An 18,712-nucleotide genomic window follows, 5' to 3' on the forward strand; every position below is an offset into this window, starting at 1 on the left:
ACCTGTTTGTGCAATGGGTATTCTACTCTATTTCTAGTGCCAAAGTACCAGAGGCTTGAGCACTGTGCCCAGTCTTCTATTCCAACAACATTGTCTTCTTCAGCTCTCATGTGTGGTCCAATGCATGCAGTCCAGTGCTTGTCTCTGCACTTGGACTTTCCTTCTGATCCAGTGTGGAATTTGTGGAACAGATCTTGATTGCCTCACTGGCCTTCAGGCCTCTCCCAAATTTGACTTTACATATTAGATTTCCATTTGGGCTTGGGGTAAACTGCTTTTCTCTTCTTGTTATTTGGCTGTCAGACATGCTGCTAAATCTCTCTAGCCTTGGTCTGGTCTAGCCTAGCCTTTGGCCTTCCTGGGATCAGCAGCCTTCTCTGGCTTCCCAAGCATCCCTGGAATGCTTCCAGGATACCTGTGCTTGTTGAATGTTCAGGATCTGTCCTCTCCTCTGAATGTAATCTCTTTATTCAGCACTCTGTCTAGCACTTCACACGGGCCCCGTCATGTTCGGTTCAGTTCAGTAGCTCAGTCAAGTCCAACTCTTTGTGACCCCACGCATTGCAGCATGCCAGGCCTCACTGTCCATCACCAACTCCCAGAATTTACTCAAACTCCTGTCCATCGAGCCAGTGATGCAATCCACATCTCATCCTCTATTGTCCCCTTCTCCTCCCACCTTCAATGTTTCCCAGCATCAGGGTCTTTTCCAGTGAGTCAGTTCTTTGCATCAGATGGCCAAGTATTAGAGTTTCAGCTTCAGCATCAGTCCTTATTCAGGACTGCATATTCAGGACTAATTTCCTTTAGGATGGACTGGTTGGATCTCCTTGCAGTCCAAGGGACTCTCAAGAGTATTCTCCAACACCACAGTTCAAAAGCACCAATTCTTCGGGGCTCAGCTTTCTTTACAGTCCAATTCTCACATCCATACATGACTACTGGAAAAACTGTAGCTTGACTAGACGGACCTTTGTTAGGAATGTAATGTCTCTGCTTTTTAATACGCTGTCTAGATTGGTCATAACTTTCTTCCAAAAATCAAGCATGTTTAATTTCATGGCTGCAGTCACCATCTGCAGTGATTTTGGAGGCCCCTCCCCCCCAAAAAAGAAATCTGTCACTCTTTCCCCATCCATTTTCCATGAAGTGATGTGATCAGATGCCATGATCTTAGTTTTCTGAATGTTGAGCACCTCACGTGGGGCCTGCCACGGAGAAGATGATAAATAAGTATTTGTTGAAGAAATAAGTGAATGTATATTTATTTACTTTGTTTGCAGGTACATGACACTTAGGATGTGCCTGTAAATATTGTAAGGATTTTATGCACATGAAACTCATTGAAATTTTTTTTAACATGCCATTTATCCAACTAGACTATTTGTTCCTTGAGGACAGAATTTGTGCTGATCTCTAGTACAGTGTCTGACAATATATTTTGATTACATAAAACATCTATAGTTTTAAATATTAAAATTACATTTCTGAATGTATATCTTTCTACTCTGAGCAACATAAAAACACAGATCTCTTAACTTGTAAATGCTCATGTTTAAATGGGGAAAAAAAAAACACAAATGGACCGTTTTGTGGCCAAATCATCTTAATTTTATTTTTTTGCTTGACAATTTCTTTTGCTATAAAGTTTCATATTCTGTTTTCTTTTGCTGTGCTATCTATTGCTGTATAACAAATTACCCCCAAATTCAGGGTAATTTTATATATACTAAAATTTAACCTTGCTCACCACTGTGAGGGTCAGACATTCAGGGAAGTTGCAACTGAGCAGTTCTCACTGGGGTCTCTCACACAGTTGCAGTCAAGTGTCCGCTGTGCCTACAGTCATCAGAATCTCAGCTGCGCTGGACATCCATGATGGCTTACACAAGCCTGGAAGCTGATCCCGGCTGTCAGGTAGGACTGCAGTTTGGGTTGTCCACCAGAGTACCTACACCTGGCCTCTGCATGTGTCTTGGGCTTCTTAGAACATGGTGGCTGGGTCCCAAGAGAGAGCTATCCAGAGAGCAGGTATTCAGAGAGAACTAAGCAGAAGCTGCCAGGCCTTGGAAGTCACGTAGCATCACTTCTCCTAAATTCTATTTCTTCCAAATAAGGTCAGGCCAGGTTCAAGGCAGTAGAAGGGGAGAATTAGACCCTGCCAATTTATGGGAGGAGTGTCAGAGAATTTGTGGCCATCTTTTCAAACGTCCACAACAAGGTTAGCGCTGAACTGATGAATGAAAAAATAATGCCTATGTAAGCATATTTGGAAAACATGTTCTCCCAAATTCTCAGTTCTGTGAAAACTTGGATTCTTCTTTTCTTTTTGTCTGCACTATGTGACTTGCGGGATTTTAGTTCCCTGAGCAGGATCAAACACAGGCCCTTGGCAGTGAGAGCTTGGAGTTCTAACTACTGAACCACCAGGGAACTCCCTGCATTTATTCTGAAGTGTTATTAGGTCCCAAATTAAGACAATGTTTTTATATCAAGAAAAGGTCTACTTATACAAACTTCTGGGCATAAGGTGAAACGAAGGAAAAAAGAGAAATAGAATGAAATTCAGAGCTGGCCTCTACTTACCTGGCAGGATCCACCACTCCAGATATTTCCTCCTTCATCTGTTTCCATACTTGAAATCCCTCCAGTGAAGGCTTCTACCAAATCTTTAGACAACACTCACTGCGATATAGATAACACTTAGAGAAGAATAGCATTTTAATCTTTTGAAATTATTAACCCTTGGGTGTTAAAAGTGTGAATGAAGAGGCCCTGTTGGTTGAACATAGATTTGTTCTTATAGGTATGATCAAAATTCTGGGAAAATTTAAAATATTGCAAGACAAAATGAAAAAGAATTCAGTAATTGAAGTGGAGCATCCTTGTATTAGTCATCCAACAAAGGTTATATTCATGAACTGATCTTCCCATTCCCTTTAGTGATTTGGTAAATCCAGTGTCAAGATAAAGAATAAATGGCGTTTCAGAAGCAATGGGTAAACCCTAAATGGGAATGGATCCATTCCCATCATCATCTGGTACATGCAGACTTCTGCTCTACAGTGTTTATTGGTACTTATCTCTTGAGGTAACAGCTTCAAATCAATAGTTCTTTTCTATTTTTAATGTCCTTCTGCCATTAACCTGTTCTTACATCCATTTTTCTTACTGAACATAGATTTGTGCAGAGGCTTGAGTGTTTTTCTAGGTTATTTTTTTTTCCTCCATAGGAACAAATTGTATTTCATTTGAAGTGTGTTAAGTTGCATCAAAGTACCTTCATTTTGGACACAGAGGAAGCCATCCTCATGTCTGCTGTGTGAAAACTGAAACTTGGGTCTTATGTATTTTTAAATTATTGTGGTAGAAAACACATAACATTCAGTCCACCATCTTAACTATTTTTAAATGTACAGCTTCAGTAGTGTTAAGCATGATCACATTATGATACAACCTTTCACATCCTTATGTACTTTTTTGTGTATCTACATCTTGGTCAGAGAAGCAAGTAGCCTCTCACCCTGTGTAGACAGGCTTGATCTGTTGTCTCAGGCCTCAGACATGGTTGAATGGGGAATTTAGAATTAGGTGTTGGACCTGTAAGAAACCAGGGAGGCATTAACTCCATTGGACCCACTGTGCATTAGAGGCAGACATGCCATTTTCTGGTTGTTACAAGGTTATAGGATGGGGTATTATCTTTCCTATATCACTGCTTGAGTTTCAGGACACACTGTGCAAAGGTCAAAATGGGCTCTTGTGCCCCTAGTGTTACTCCTGTGAAACTCTCAGTCACCTTGCACCCTTTTGCTTTTAGCCATCAGTGGATTGGTAAGACTCATCTGCGGATGACAAAGCCAGAATATACACATGTAATTTCCAAAGCTCAGACCCTCACATCTTACTACCACCTGTTCAAAAGGACCCAATAAATGCATTTTTAGGTGCTGATGTTCAGAAATCTGCATGTTAATAGGTTCTGAAGTTAAAGAGTGTTGGCTTGTGACTCCCCTGGAAAGTAATTTTCATTGTTAGAAACCTTACCAGCCAATGAAGTAAGAGTTGTTCCTATTTTTGACATGCCAGTGATCAAATGATAGATATGAAACTGTATGAATTTTAGATTTCAGCTGGTGACCTCAATTTTGCAATATCAGTAAATGATTTCTTTGTTTTCTAGAGATATTTTATTTTTATTAATCTTTTCTTTTGAAAAATTTTAAACCTAACAGAAATGTTGCTAGAGTAAGTACGATGAATTCCTGATGGCGGGTACCTAGATCCACCAGTTGTTAACATTTTGCTATGTTTGCTTTTGCTCTCATTCGACCTGTATTTTCCTTATTGAGGTGAAATGTACGTAGTATAAAGTTAACCATTCTGAAGGGAACAATTCAGTAGCATTTGGTACATTCATAATATACTCATTTACATTTAGGTCCAAAGCATTTTAATTACCTCAAAGTAAAACCCATATCCAGTAAGCAGTTACTCCTCATTTGCCTTCTGCCCAGCCCCTGGCAACCATGAGTCTGCTTTCTGTCTCTATGGATTTGCCTGTTTTGGATATTTCATATAAATGGAATCATACAATATGTGACCTTTTTGTGTTTGGCTTCTCAGTGTAATATGCTTGGGCTTCATCCACAAGGTAGTGTGTATCACTAATTTTACCACAGACACTTTTCACTCACTTAACATCCTCCTGCTCCCACTTCACCCTACAAATAGACTGGATAGGAACTTGTGGTCTTGAAACTGAGCCAGACTCTGTGGGGCCTTCCTGGCAACATACCCTCCATGTCTCCTACCTCTTGTTTGTAAAAAGGATTTAGCCTCTTAGACCTTCCCCACATTCCAAAGAGTATATTTGATCAGAGAAGTGAGAAAATGCAGAAATGACAACAATATCAGTCAAGCAAGACAAAATTACAGTAGTTTAACCATGAAATAAAATCAAAGACCTTTAGTTCCTCCTTAAGGGTTATAGATAATATCCTGAGCCATACCTTGAATGGTTTTTGAGGATACTAAAACCCTACCAAGTGTCAGAGAGAAACTGCATGCTGACCACAAGCATGTAGACCCCAGACTGGTAGGAACCAGAAGGTTGATGATGCTAACTTCCAATATAACACCCAGTGACCTCACCACAACGAATTCAAAGGATGTCTACAAGCTGATCATGCACCCTACAAACTTCAAACCTAATAATGTTGCCTTTACAAACCCTTCCCTGAAAGCCATCAGGGGGTTCAGGTCTTTTGAGCATGCACTACCCATTCTCCTTGCTTGGCCCTGCAATAAACACTGTCCTTTCCTTCACCCAACCCCATGTCAGTAGATTGATTTTGCTGCAAGTCAGGCAAGCAAACCCAAGTGTGGCTCAGTAACCATCTCTTAAGTCCTGTCCCATAGTTTTCTTCTTTTATTTTAAATCAAGTGCTCTTTGGGGAAAGGGTGGCTGTTTATTCAAGTATATGTGTGTCATATCCCATAGACTTATTTAATAGTTTAAATGGACATAAAGAAGCAAATACCCAAAGATAATCACACTAAATAGCTATATCACTCTGGATATGTCACTTAAACTCTCTTACACTTAGTTTCTCCACAACGAGCCTGGATCCAAGCCCTAAGAGTCATTGTAATGAAAATTGTATGACTCTATTCCCCAGACATTCTGGCTTATTCGTTCCTTAATCTGTTATTCCAGGGAGCTACTTTTTCTCTGTGGTATAGTAAAACTGATACTGATGAACCACTGGGTATGATCCTGGAGCTTATAAACTATAGCTTGGGTGAGTTTACAATTCAATTGGAGCTAAGAAATAGATGAGCATGTGACAACAGGGATATTTATAACCAGAGGACAAATCTTGTTAAGAGGGATTAAAAATTCATTGTTGCACAACATACGTACCCTGTAGAGAAACTGGTAAAAGTGCCAACAAGAAATATCAGTCTGCCCTCGTCTTCACGTGTCACTGCCCTCTTTGATTTGACCAGTCATCTGTGGGTCAAATGGCTACAGGAGGCTTCTGGAAAGCAAGTGGCATTGTAAAATTAAAGTTTACCTAGCTGGTACACCAGACAGAACATTGTCTCTTGAATTTTAGTGCTCAATTTGTTGGTTTTTTTTTTTTAATTTTTAATTTAATTTTATTTTTAAACTTTACAATATTGTATTGGTATTGCCAAATATTGAAATGAATCCGCCACAGGTATACATGTGCTCCCCGTCCTGAACCCTCCTCCCTCCTCCCTCCCCATACCATCCCTCTGGGTCATCCCAGTGCACCAGCCCCAAGCATCCAGTATCGTGCATCGAACCTGGACTGGCAACTCGTTTCATACATGATATTATACATGTTTCAATGGCATTCTCCCAAATCATCCCACCCTCTCCCTTTCCCACAGACTCCATAAGACTATTCTATACATAAGTGTCTCTTTTGCTGTCTCGTATACAGGGTTATTGTTACCATCTTTCTAAATTCCTTATAAATGCTTTAGTGTACTGTATTGGTGTTTTTCTTTCTGGCTTACTTCACTCTGTATAATAGGCTCCAGTTTCATCCACCTCATTAGAACTGATTCAAATGTATTCTTTTTAATGGCTGAGAATTACTCCATTGTGTATATGTACCACAGCTGTCTTATCCATTCATCTGCTGATGGACATCTAGGTTGCTTCCATGTCCTGGCTATTATAAACAGTGCTGCAATGAACATTGGGGTACACGTGTCTCTTTCCATTCTGGTTTCCTCAATGTGTATGCCCAGCAGTGGGATTGCTGGATCATAAGGCAGTTCTATTTCCAGTTTTTTAAGGAATCTCCACACTGTACTCCATAGTAGCTGTATTAGTTTGCATTCCCACCAACAGTGTAAGATGGTTCCCTTTTCTCCACACCCTCTCCAGCATGTATTGCTTGCAGATTTTTTGGATCGCAGCCATTCTGACTGGCGTGAAATGGTACCTCATAGTGGTTTTGATTTGCATTTCTCTGATAATGAGTGATGTTGAGCATCTTTTCATGTGTTTGTTAGCCATCTGTATGTCTTCTTTGGAGAAATGTCTATTTAGTTCTTTGGCCCATTTTTTGATTGGGTCATTTATTTTTCTGGAATTGAGCTGTAGTAGTTGCTTGTATATTTTTGAAATTAGTTGTTTGTCAGTTGCTTCATTTGCTATTATTTTCTCCCATTCTGAAGGCTGTCTTTTCACCTTGCTAATAGTTTCCTTTGTTATGCAGAAGCTTTTAAGTTTAATTAGGTCCCATTTGTTTATTTTTGCTTTTATTTCCAATATTCTGGGAGGTGGGTCATAGAGGATCCTGCTGTGATGTATGTCGGAGAGTGTTTTGCCTATGTTCTCCTCTAGGAGTTTTATAGTTTCTGGTCTTACGTTTAGATCGTTAAGCTATTTTGAGTTTATTTTTGTGTATGGTGTTAGAAAGTGGTCTAGTTTCATTCTTTTACAAGTGGTTGACCATTTTTCAAAGCACCACTCGTTAAAGAGATTGTCTTTAATCCAGTGTATATTCTTGCCTCCTTTGTCAAAGATAAGGTGTCCATATGTGCGTGAATTTATCTCTGGGCTTTCTATTTTGTTCCATTGATCTATATTTCTGTCTTTGTGCCAGTACCATACTGTCTTGATGACTGTGGCTTTGAAGTAGAGCCTGAAATCAGGTAGGTAGACTCCTCCAGTTCCATTCTTCTTTCTCAAGATAGGTTTGGCTATTCGAGGTTTTTTTGTATTTCCATACAAATTGTGAAATTATTTGTTCTAGCTCTGTGAAGAATACTGTTGGTAGCTTGATAGGGATTGCATTGAATCTATAAATTGCTTTGGGTAGTATACTCATTTTCACTATATTGATTCTTCCCCTCCATGAACATGGTATATTTCTCCATCTATTAGTGTCCTCGTTGATTTCTTTCACCAGTGTTTATAGTTTTCTATGTATAGGTCTTTAGTTTCTTTAGGTACATATATTCCTAAGTATTTTATTCTTTCCGTTGCAATGGTGTATGGAATTGTTTCCTTAATTTCTCTTTCAGTTTTCTCATTATTAGTGTATAGGAATGCAAGCGATTTCTGTGTGTTGATTTTATATCCTGCAACTTTACTATAATCATTGATTAGTTCTAGGAATTTTCTGGTGGAGTCTTTAGGGTTTTCTATGTAGAGGATCATGTCATCTGCAAACAGTGAGAGTTTTACGTCTTCTTTTCCAATTTGGATTCCTTTTATTTCTTTTTCTGCTCTGATTGCTGTGGCCAAAACTTCCAAAACTATGTTGAATAGTAATGGTGAATGTGGGCACCCTTGTCTTGTTCCTGACTTTAGAGGAAATGCTTTCACTTTTTCACCATTGAGGATAATGTTTGCTGTGTGTTTGTCATATATGGCTTTTATTATGTTGAGGTATGTTCCTTCTATTCCTGCTTTCTGGAGAGTTCTTATCATAAATGGATGTTGAATTTTGTCAAAGGCTTTCTCTGCATCTATTGAGATAATCATATGGTTTTTATTTTTCAATTTGTTAATGTGGTGTATTACATTGATTGGTTTGCGGATATTGAAGAATCCTTGCATCCCTGGGATAAAGCCCACTTGGTCATGGTGTATGATCTTTTTAATGTGTTGTTGGATTCTGATTGCTAGAATTTTGTTAAGGGTTTTTGCATCTATGTTCATCAGTGATATTGGCCTGTAGTTTTCTTTTTTTGTGGGATCTTTGCCTGGTTTTGATATTAGGGTGATGGTGGCCTCATAGAATGAGTTTGGAAGTTTACCTTCCTCTGCAATTTTCTGGAAGAGTTTGAGCAGGATAGGTGTTAGCTCTTCTCTCAATTTTGGTAGAATTCAGCTGTGAAGCCGTCTGGACCTGGGCTTTTGTTTGCTGGAAGATTTTTGATTACAGTTTCAATTTCCGTGCTTGTGATGGGTCTGTTAAGATTTTCTATTTCTTCCTGGTCCAGTTTTGGAAAGTTGTACTTTTCTAAGAATTTGTCCATTTCTTCCACGTTTTCCATTTTATTGGCATATAATTGTTGATAGTAGTCTCTTATGATCCTTTGTATTTCTGTGTTGTCTCTTGTGATCTCTCCATTTTCATTTCTAATTTTATTGATTTGATTTTTCTCCCTTTGTTTCTTGATGAGTCTGGCTAATGGTTTTTCAATTTTATTTGTCCTTTCAAAGAACCAGCTTTTGGCTTTGTTGATTTTTGCGATGGTCTCTTTTGTTTCTTTTGCATTTATTTCTGCCCTAATTTTTAAGATTTCTTTCCTTCTACTAACCCTGGGGTTCTTCATTTCTTCCTTTTCTAGTTGCTTTAGGTGTAGGGTTAGGTTATTTATTTGACTTTTTTCTTGTTTCTTGAGGTATGCCTGTATTGCTATGAACTTTCCCCTTAGGACTGCTTTTACAGTGTCTCACAGGTTTTGAGTTGTTGTGTTTTCATTTTCTTTCATTTCTATGCAAATTTTGATTTCTTTTTTGATCTCTGCTGTGATTTGTTGGTTATTCAGCCGCGTGTTGTTCAGCCTCCATATGTTGGAATTTTTAATAGTTTTTCTTCTGTAATTGAGATCTAATCTTACTGCATTGTGGTCAGAGAAGATGCTTGGAATGATTTCTATTTTTTTGAATTTACTAAGGCTAGATTTATGGCCCAGGATGTGATCTATCCTGGAGAAGGTTCCATGTGTGCTTGAGAAAAAGGTGAAATTCATTGTTTTGGGATGAAATGTCCTATAGCTATCAATTAGGTCTAACTGGTCTATTGTATCATTTAAAGTTTGTGTTTCCTTGTTAATTTTTCTGTTTAGTTGATCTATCCATAGGTGTGAGTGGGGTCTTAAAGTCTCCCACTATTATTGTGTTATTGTTTATTTCTCCTTTCATACTTGTTAGCATTTGTCTTACATATTGCGGTGCTCCCGTGCTGGGTGCATATATATTTATAGTTGTTATATCTTCTTCTTGGATTGATCCTTTGATCATTATGTGGTGACCATCTTTGTCTCTTTTCACAGCCTTTGTTTTAAAGTCTATTTTATCTGATATGAGTATTGCTACTCCTGCTTTCTTTTGGTCCCTGTTTGCATGGAAAATCTTTTTCCAGCCCTTCACTTTCAGTCTGTATGTGTCTCCTGTTTTGAGGTGGGTCTCTTGTAGACAACATATGTAGGAGTCTTGTTTTTTATCCATTCAGCCAGTCTTTGTCTTTTGGTTGGGGCATTCAACCCATTTACGTTTAAGGTAATTACTGATAAGTATGATCCCGTTGCCATTTACTTTATTGTTTTGGGTTCGAATTTATACACCATTTTTGTGTTTCCTGTCTAGAGAATATCCTTTAGTATTTGTTGTAGAGCTGGTTTGGTGGTGTTGAATTCTCTCAGCTTTTGCTTGACTGAGAAGCTTTTGATTTCTCCTTCATATTTGAATGAGATCCTTGTTGGGTACAATAATCTGGGGTGTAGGTTATTTTCTTTCATCACTTTAAGTATGTCTTGCCATTCCCTCCTGGCTTGAAGAGTTTCTGTTGAAAGATCAGCTGTTACTGTTATGGGAGTTCCTTTGTGTGTTAATTGTTGTTTTTCCCTTGCTGCTTTTAATATTTGTTCTTTGTGTTTGATCTTTGTTAATTTGATTAATATGTGTCTTGGGGTGTTTTGCCTTGGGTTTATCCTGTTTGGGACTCTCTGGGTTTCTTGAACTTGGGTGATTATTTCCTTCCCCATTTTAGGGAAGTTTTCAACTATTATCTCCTCAAGTATATTCTCATGGTCTTTCTTTTTGTCTTCTTCTTCTGGGACCCCTATGATTCGAATGTTGTAGCCTTTAATATTGTCCTGGAGGTCTCTGAGATTGTCCTCATTTCTTTTAATTCATTTTTCTTTTATCCTCTCTGATTCATTTATTTCTACCATTCTATCTTCTAATTCACTAATCCTATCTTCTGCCTCTGTTATTCTACTATTTGTTGCCTCCAGAGTGTTTTTAATTTCATTTATTGCATTATTCATTATATATTGACTCTTTTTTATTTCTTCTAGGTCCTTGTTAAACGTTTCTTGCATCTTCTCAGTCCTTGTCTCCAGGCTATTTATCTGTGATTCCATTTTGATTTCAAGATTTTGGATCAATTTCACTATCATTATTTGGAATTCTTTATCAGGTAGATTCCCTATCTCTTCCTCTTTTGTTTGGTTTGGTGGGCATTTATCCTGTTCCTTTATCTGCTGGGTATTCCGCTGTCTCTTCATCTTGTTTAAATTGCTGAGTTTGGGGTGTCCTTTCTGTATTCTGGCAGTTTGTGGAGTTCTCTTTATTGTGGCGTTTCCTCACTGTGTATGGGTTTGTACAGGTGGCTTGTCAAGGTTTCTTGGTTAAGGAAGCTTGTGTCAGTGTTCTGGTGGGTGGAGCTGTATTTCTTCTCTCTGGAGTGCAATGAAGTGTCCAGTAATGAGTTATGAGATATCTGTGGTTTTGGGGTGACTTTGGGGAGCCTGTATCTTGGAGCTCAGGGCTGTGTTCCTTTGTTGCTGGAGAATTTGCTTGGTATGTCTTGCCCTGGAAATTGTTGGCCCTTGGTGCTTGGTTTCAGTGTAGGTATGGAAGCGTTTGATGAGCTCCTGTCAATTAATGTTCCCTGAAGTCAAGAATTTCCTGGAGTCAGGGTTTGGACTTAAGCCTCCTGCTTCCAGTTATCAGTCCTATTTTTACAGTCGTTTCAAAACTTCTCCTTCTATACAGCACCATTGATAAAACATCTACATTAAAGATGAAAAGTTTCTCCACCATGAGGGTCACATAAAGAGGTTCACAGTGTTACATGGAGAAGAGAAGAGGGAGGGGGGAGTTAGAGGTGACCCGAATGAGATGAGGTGGAATCAATAGAGGATAAAGTGGGCTAGCCAGTAATCACTTCCTTATGTGCACTCCACAAGTGGACCACTCAGAGATGTTCACGGAGTTATACAGAGAAAAGAAGAAGGAGGAAGGAGACAGAGGCGGCCAGGAGGATAAAAGCAGGGAATGAAAAGGAGGGAGACAGATCCAGCCAGTAATCAGTTCCCTAAGTGTTCTCCACCATCTGGAACACACAGAAATTCACAGAGTTGGGTAGAGTACAGAGGGATTAGGGATGAGACACAGGCGACCTGGTGGAGAAAAAGGAAGGTCCAAAGGGAGAGAGAGCAGTCAAGCCAGTAATCTTGCTCCCTAGTGAAAAATGGGTACTGAAGATTGGGTTCTTAAAGGTACAAAATTGGTAACAAATACATAAAAGCAGAAATTGAAAATCTAGAGTAGAGTTTGGAATTTCAAAAATACAGTGTTAAAGAAAAGAAGAAGGAATAGAAAGACAGAAAAAACAAACAAACAAAAACAAACAAAGTCGCAAAAATTATAAAGAAAATACAGGTACAAAACTGATAACAAATACCAAAAAGCAAAAGTTAAAAATCTAGAGTAGAGTTTGGAATTTCAAAAATACAGCGTTAAAAAAAAAAGAAAAAAAAAACGAGAAAAACAAACAAACAAACAAAAACAAAGTCGCAAAAATTATAAAGAAGGTATAGCTACAAAATTGATAACAAATACCAAAAAGGATAAATTAAAAACCTAGAGTAGAGTTTGGAATTTCAGATAATACAATGTTATATAAAAGAATAGAAAGAAAGAGAGAGAAGAAAAAAAAAAAGTCCCAAAAATTATATAAAAAATAAATATAGGTACAAAATTGATAACAAATATCAAAAAGCTAAAATTAAAAATCTAGAGTAGAGTTTGGAATTTCAAAAATGCAATGTTAAAGAAAAGAAGGGGAAAAAAAGTCAAAAAAATTATAAAAATATATATATATATGAAGTTTGCTTTAAAAAAAATAGGGTCTTTTTTTTTTGCTAAGTAATAGTAGGTTATAAAAGTGAAAATTAAAGGAATAGTAGAGGACTTAAAATTCTGTAAAAATTTAAGAAAAAAGAAGGAAAGAATGATCGTAAAAATAGTTAAAATACATCTAGGACTTTCTCTAGTTTTGTTGTGGGTATTGTGGGTTCAGTTCATTTTTGGCTAGTTCCTTGGTCCGACTTATATTTCTCAAGATCTATAGTCCCCTTCCTATGTAGTCAGTACTAACCACAGGGTTTTAATCTATTGCCTGTAGCTTCCAAGGTGGTTCCCTCTGTTATAGATTCTTCTGTTTGTTGGTCTCTTCAGTGTCTGGTTTCCACCCTGACACAAAGGGGACGGTGGAGGACACTTTTTTTTTTTTTTTTTTTTAAGGCTGGCTTGTTCAGTCGCGATGTGGAGAAGGAGGGACGCTGCAGTCAAATAACACCGGCGTGTGCTCACAGTGCCTCAGCCACACTGGGTCTGCCCCCGCTCACGGCACGTGTAGCCTCCCTGCCCACACTGCTCAGGCTCTAGGCTGCTCCGCCGGGAAACATCTGTGTCCGGCCCTGGGCTGCTTGCACCTCCGAGGTCCAAGCCGCTCAGGTTCAGGCACTTGGGTAGTCCTCAAAGGGCAGACTCGGTTGGGCCTGCGTTTTGTGCCCTTCCCAGGTCCGAGCAGCTCAGGTGATGAGGTGTTTGGCCAGCACGATTGCTGCGACTTATCGCCTCCCCGCCGCTCAGTTATCTAGGTGTACAACCAGCGCACCTTCTCAGGCAGATGTTGACCATCCAGACCCCCAAGAAGTTTTAGTTAGCAAAGAAGCCTGCTTACAGTTTTATAGATAATGTCTCTCTGGGGCTGCGATTTCCCCCTTCTGGCTCTGGCTGCCTGTCACTGGAGGGGGATGGTCTGTAGCCGGCTATCTCTGTTCAGTCCTTTCTTCCGTGCACAGGCCTGGCGGTGTCTTAGGTTAGAGCTGGCTTTTCTCGTGGTAGATATCCCACAGTCTGGTTTGCTAACCCAAATTATTTCGCTCAGATAGCGCTCGGGGTATTCAGGCCAGATCCTTACTCTAAGCGATGCAGCACGTGCTGCGCCTCCCTGCCCAGCCCCCACTTGCTAGTGGTGTGTGCAGGCATCTGCGCTGCTTCTCCACTGGGGGAGTTACCGTAGGGCTTGTAATCTGCGGGTTTTAATTGTTTATTTATTTTTCCTCCCTATTATGTTGCCCTCTGTGCTTCCAAGGCTTGGCACAGATTCGGCAGTGAGAATTTTTCCTGGTGTTTGGAAACTTCTTTCTTTTTAAGACTCCCTTCCTGGGACAGAACTCCGTCCCTCCCTCTTTTGTCTCTTTTTTTTTTTTTTTTTTTGTCTTTTATATATATATATATATTTTTTTGTCTTTTATATTTTTTCCTACCTCCTTTCGAAGACTTGGGTTGCTTTTCTGGGTGCCTGATGTCCTCTGCCAGCATTCAGAAGTTGTTTTGTGGAATTTACTTGGCGTTTAAATGTTCTTTTGATGAATTTGCAGGGGAGAAAGTGTTCTCCCTGTCCTACTCCTCTGCCATCTTAGCTCCTCCCCTCAATTTGTTTTTATTTTTTCCAAACTTTTATTATAAAACTTTTCAAACAGCAAAATGGAAAGAATTTTACAGTAAACCTCTATATACCTACCTCCTAGGATCTACTGTCAACATTTTACTGTACTTGTTTTATTATGTATTTATCCATCCTTCTATCCATTCATTGATCCATCTTTTTTTGGGGAAGGATTTTGAAGTAAATTACAGATGTCCTTATGCATGTCATTAGGATTTTAGGCTTTGTTAATCAGTTTTTTTTTTGATGTAAAATATATATACAATGAAATATGTAAATCTTAAAATATGCATTCATTGAGTTTTGACAGCTGCACACAACTGGTTAATCCAAAATCCTATCAAAGCAGATAATGTAGCATTTGTTTTTTTTATTTAATTTTTATTATAAATATGTTGTTCTCAAAAATGTGATAGCATGACTAGTTAAACTGAAAGACTACAGTCACCTGCCCCTCCCTCTCAATCTCTGCTTTCTGCTTCTCAAAGGCAACTACTTTCAAATCTTTTACCTACTTCTGGGAATTCTTTCTATATCCCTGTATAGAATGTTATTACTTCTATTTCTTACGTTTTCAATTTTAGAATTATCTCTTGGTTAGCTACTTTGGAAGAATAGGATTTAGCTACCTGAAACAATTCCTTAAACATATACTTTTTCTTCCCTCCACCCCCAATATATTTATAGCATGTATTTGGTTAAATTAATATGCAGTGTTTATATTATTTCAAATATGTAAATACTGTTCATAGTAGACAGTAGATATGATGACTTTCTATATTGAAACTTTGTTTTTTCCTAAGTTACAAATCACCTGTTTTTTTGGTTGCTTTTAAAATATTGTTGTTGTTGTTCCATCACTAAGTCATGTCTGACCCTCTGTGACCCCATGGACTGCAGCACTCCAGGCTTCCCCATCCTTTGTTATCTCCGAGAGTTTGTTCAATTCATGAACATTGAGTCGGTGATACCATCCAACCATCTTATCCTCTGTCGTCCCCTTCTCCTCTGTCTTTCAATCTTTCCCAGCATCAGGGTCTTTTTCAATGAGTTGGCTCTTCGCATGGAGTGGCGAAACTATTGGAGATTCAGCATCAGTCCTTCCAATGAATATTCAGAGTTGATTTCCTTTAGGATTGACTGCTTTGATCTTGCAGTCCAAGGGACTCTCAAGAGTCTGCTCCAGCACCACAGTTCAAAAGCATCAATTCTTATGCACTCAGCCCTCTTTATGGTTCACCTCTCACATCTGTACATGACTCCTGGAAAAACCATAGCTTTGACTGTATGGACCTTTGTTGGCAAAGTGATGCCTTTGCTTTTTAATACTGTCTGGGTGTCTAGGTTTGTCATAGCTTTCGTTCCAAGGGGCAAGCCTCTTTTAATTTCATGGCTGCGGTCATCATCCGTAGTGACTTTTTGGGAGCCCAAGAAAATAAAAAATCTGTCACTGTTCCACTTTTCCCCCATTTATTTGCCACGAAGTGATGGGACCAGATGCCATGATCTTTGTTTTTTTAAGGTTGAGTTTGAAGCCAACTTTTTCAGTCTCCTCTTTCACCCTCATCAAGAGGCTCTTTAGTTCCTCTTCACTTTCTGCCATTAGAGCGGTATTATCTCCATATCTGAGGTTGCTGATATTTCTCCTGGCAATCTTGAATCCAGCTTGTGATTCAACTAGCCTGGCATTTCACATCATGTATTCTGTGTAGAAGTTAAATAAGCAGAGTGACAATATACAGCATTGTTGTACTCCTTTCCCAATTTTGAACCAGTCTGTTGTTCCATGTCCAGTTCTAACTGTTGCTTCTTGGCCTGCATACAGGTTTCTCAGGAAGCAGGTAAGGTGGTCTGTCTGGTATATTCATCTCTTGAAGAATTTTCCATAGTTTGTTGTGATCCGCACAGTCAAAAGCTTTAGTGTTGTCAATGAAGCAGAAATAGACGTTTCTCTGCAATTCCCTTGCTTTTTCTGTGATGTTGGCAATGTGATCTCTGGTTCCTCTCTGCCTTTTCTAAATCCAGCTTGAACATCTGGAATGTGTCTCTCATCAGTTCATCTCTAAGCTCTCTAAGAAACTTTCAAAATCTTTTCAATGTGGTTATCCAGCAGAAATATTATGCAAGCCACATACATGATTTTAAATTTTCTAGTTACCACATATTAAAAAATAAATAGAAAATGAAATTAATTTTAATAATACATTTGTATTATTTAAATAACATATTTAATTTTAATGTATTTAAAATAGACTATTTTACTTCAGTTCAGTTCAGTAACTCAGTCATGTCCGACTCTTTGCGACCCCATGGACTACAGCACACCAGGCCTCCCTGTCTATCACCAACTCCCAGAGCTTGCTCAAACTCATGTCCATTGAGTCAGTGATGCCATCCAACTATCTCATCCTCTGTCATCCCCTTCTTCTCCTGCCTTCAGTCTTTGCCAGCATCAAGGTCTTTTCCAATGAGTCAGTTCTTTGCATCAGGTGGGCAAAGTATTGGAGTTTCAGCTTCAGCATCAGTCCTTCCAATGAATATTCAGGACTGATTCCCTTTAGGATGGGCTGGTTGGATCTCCTTGCTGTCCAAGGAACTCTCCAGAGTCTTCTCCAACACCACTGTTCAAAAGCATCGATTCTTTGATGCTCAACTTTCTTTATAGTCCAACTCTCACATCCGTACATGACTACTGGAAATAATGGGTTTAACTGGTTCTTATTTGGAAGACCTAATGGGTTCACCTGTAATGGCACTCAGCATACCATGGGGGTGCAGACATGTGCTATGACAGCTGAGACTAAGCCAGTGAAATGTTTCTCTTAGAGCCAGGGCCCATTCCTCCCAGGGGGTGATTTTGGGTTTGTGACCAGCAGGGGTGGCCTGTCTGTATTGTATTTGTGGTATCTGGTGTAAGTGTCCCCTCTACAAACCCGACCCCAGCAATATCACAGAAGAGGGGCTGGCCAAGATTGTCTGGTTCATGCGGGGTGTGTTGGAGAGGAGTGTATGGTCGGGCCCCCCAAGATGCCTGTTGTCTTGCTGTCTGTCCCTCTCCTGCCCAACCAGTGCCTGATTCACCTGCACCCTACTCACACGACTCACCTTCCTAGTACTTTCCCCAGACCCCAGCTGGTGATTATTCTTATCAAAAGGGTTATGAGGAGAGGGCCCCCCTACTGGTTTCCCTGATAACTAATGAGCCCACCTGATGTCAATTTTGGCTTTAATGGGCACCCTCCCCCTCTCCTGAGGAGTGAAGCCTGCCACCATGCCCTGCCTCCCATCAGCCCACATGGTGGGGTGTTCCCCCAGGGCCTTACTTCAGACAGGTAGGTTCCCGCATCCTTTAAACCATGATGTCTCCGTCTGCACTCTGGGCTCCTTGTTTGGTGTTGACGCTGGGTACATTTAGGGTATAGGCCTGTGAGGTGCAGCCCAACACCACCAAAAAGCCCTCCCATTCCATCCCCACACCTAGCTTGTAAAACATCCTTTGGTTGATACTTCCCCTCTTTGTGAAATCAGTATGTTTAGGTGCTTCCTTTTTTTTCAGAAGAGCTGCAACAAGTCCCTGTGAGGGTTCAGCAGGCACACCCCTTCGAACATGTACATTATTCCATGTACAGTTCTCATTGTTGCTTCTTGACCTGGTTCCTCAGGAGACAGGTAAGGTGGTCTTGGTATTCCCATCTCTTCAAGAATTTTCCAGTCTGTTGTGATCCACACAGTTAAAGGCTTTAGCATAGTCAATGAAGCAGGTGTTTTCTAGAATTCCCTTGCTTTCTCTATGATCCAACGGATGTTGGCAATTTGATCTCTGGTTCTTCTGCCTTTTCTGAATCCAGCTTGTACATCTGGAATTCTCAGTTCAAATACTGCTGAAGCCTAGCTTGAAGGATCTTGAGCATAACCTTACTAGCATATGTAATTTCACACTCCAAGATATCTGGCTCTTAGGTGAGTGACCACACCATTGTGGTTATCTGGCCGGTTAAGACCCTTTTTGTACAATTCTTCTGTGTATTCTTGCCAGCTCTTGTTAATCTCTTCTGCTTCTGTTAGTTCCTTACCGTTTTTTTCCTTTATAGTGCCCATTCTTGCATGAAATGTTCCCTTGATAACTCCAGTTTTCTTGAAGAGATGTCTAGTCTTTAAATTCTCTTGTTTTCCTCTACTACTTT

General features: G+C 39.5%; 1 long non-coding RNA gene across 2 annotated transcripts in view; it reads left to right on the forward strand.

Moving 5' to 3' along the window:
- Positions 1–18,712, forward strand: part of LOC147339853 (uncharacterized) — a 174,568-nt gene that overhangs the window by 31,087 nt on the left and 124,769 nt on the right. For both annotated transcript variants that reach the window (XR_015159227.1, XR_015159224.1), the window contains one exon: positions 1,817–1,917. This is a non-coding gene — a long non-coding RNA (uncharacterized LOC147339853). The remainder of the gene's footprint in view (positions 1–1,816; positions 1,918–18,712) is intronic.

Source organism: Bos grunniens, chromosome X (assembly GCF_055505025.1).
Source record: "Bos grunniens cultivar Pamir isolate PY7600 chromosome X, Bosgru_T2T1.0, whole genome shotgun sequence".
Classification (NCBI taxonomy): Eukaryota; Metazoa; Chordata; class Mammalia; order Artiodactyla; family Bovidae; genus Bos; species Bos grunniens.